The following is a 1,718-nucleotide window of genomic DNA, read 5'->3' on the forward strand; positions in this document are numbered from 1 at the left end:
TTAGGCCAGGCTTGAGATTATATTTACAAAACTACTTAAACATCTGTACGCCTCTCTCATCTCGGCCTCCTCGTGTTAAGCGAACTTCATCGAAGAAATGTAACTTAGATGTGATAATTTGAGGTATGGTACACTTACAAGTCACTTAACCAGCCGCCTTCATTTCCGCAACTGTCACGAATAGTTTGCGCTTACACTTGGGTAGTCATTGCGAAGTTACCGGGCAGTGCGAGAGGCAGTCCCTTCTAGAGTGGACTGGCAGAGTCCGAGAAAAACACGTCGCTTTAATCCACCCAGACCCAGACCCAGACCCCGAGAGTTGGACTGTGTGAATTTCTGGGGACTGAGTGGTGCGCTGCCCACCCTCTTCCCCGCCCAGCACCTGCTGCCGGCCGCCTCGCGATGGCGCTGCTTCCTGCTCTGATCTAGCGAGCGGATCCCGCTGCAGGAGTGAAACAGCAGGGTTTAAACAAGACCTGGAATAATTGAATGGAACGACAGGGTGCAAGACCAACCGCCAGGTAGGACTTTGAAAATACCACTGACTCGTTCCTGCTAGTGGAGGGCTCTCCACTGTGCTGTGGTGAATCCAAACTTCATCTCTGAGATGAGTCTTTCGCACGGCTGGCGAGGGTTGGTCGAGCTCCTCAGTTTCTGGGTGGCATCTTAGCGTATCTATCCTTAACCTTAGGAGACCAGTGTTTGGTTTGAAGCAGACAGCATGGTGCCCTACATCCTGGATTGTTGCTACAGATTTGAGGCCAGCTTGGGCTGCATAATGATTTCCAGACCAGCCTCAGCTACAGAGTAAGACAATTCTGGGAAATGGCGGGTACATTATTAACTAACAGTGCAAGGGACACTTCTGTACGCTTTGATTTTTTGCTAGGTGTGAGCAAATAATAACAAGGTGCACTCTAATAAAAGTCAAATAAATGGCTACAGATTTTTGTTTGGTTGGTTTTTGAGAAAGTCTCCAAATTGTTTCATAACTGAGGCTGGCCTTGAATTCCTGGTCCTCCTGCCTCAGAACAGACTTGTGCCACCACACCTGGATAGATTTCTTTCTTTATTTATTTCTTTCTTCCTTCCTTTCTTTCTTTTTCTTTCTTCCTCTCTCTCTCTCTCTCTTTCTTTCTTTCTTCCTCTCTTTCTCTCTCTCTCTTTCTCTCTCTCTTTCTTTCTTTCTTTCTTTCTTTCCTTTCTTTCTTTCTTTCTTATACAGGGTCTTCTGTAGCTATTGTTGGCTAGTTACTGGCTATGTAGTTGAGTATAACTTACATCTCCTGGCTTCCCTATTCCTGAGATTGCAGGAGTGTACACCAGGCCTGGCTTTACAAAGTTATGATGACCAGTTGACTCCAGGATTCATGCACATCATGCAAAGCTCTGTACTAAGCTGGACTATGTTCCTAGCCCCAGTATTTTTTAAAGAGTATAATCCAAGCTGAGTAATGAAGCAGTCAGGAATCAGAGGTGAGAGGACGGCTGGGGGTTCGAGCCCCTGCTCCTTGTTTACATATTCAATTCAAAAGCATCCAATGACTCTGTCTCACAAAGACAAAACAACAACAAATACAGTAAAAGAAAATCAATAGCCACATCCAGTGGCACACGCCTTTAGTTCCAACACCAGAATCAGGTGGTTCACAATGGTCCGTAACTCCATTCCAGGCAGTCTGATATCTTGTTCTGGCTTCTTTGAGTACCTACACTCA

The 1,718-nt window shown here is 45.8% G+C and overlaps 2 long non-coding RNA genes across 2 annotated transcripts; one reads left to right on the plus strand and one right to left on the minus strand.

Annotated features, from left to right (window-relative positions):
* Positions 1-785, minus strand: LOC116077818. Its single transcript, XR_004113342.1, has 2 exons — positions 383-785; positions 1-255 (listed from the first exon to the last, which is right to left on the minus strand). It is a non-coding gene; the product is annotated as an uncharacterized LOC116077818 (long non-coding RNA).
* On the plus strand, positions 7-942 carry LOC116077817. Its single transcript, XR_004113341.1, has 3 exons — positions 7-123; positions 380-521; positions 692-942. It is a non-coding gene; the product is annotated as an uncharacterized LOC116077817 (long non-coding RNA).
* Positions 943-1,718: the final 776 nt, after the last annotated feature.

Source organism: Mastomys coucha, unplaced genomic scaffold (genome assembly GCF_008632895.1).
Source record: "Mastomys coucha isolate ucsf_1 unplaced genomic scaffold, UCSF_Mcou_1 pScaffold5, whole genome shotgun sequence".
In the NCBI taxonomy this organism is placed as follows: Eukaryota; Metazoa; Chordata; class Mammalia; order Rodentia; family Muridae; genus Mastomys; species Mastomys coucha.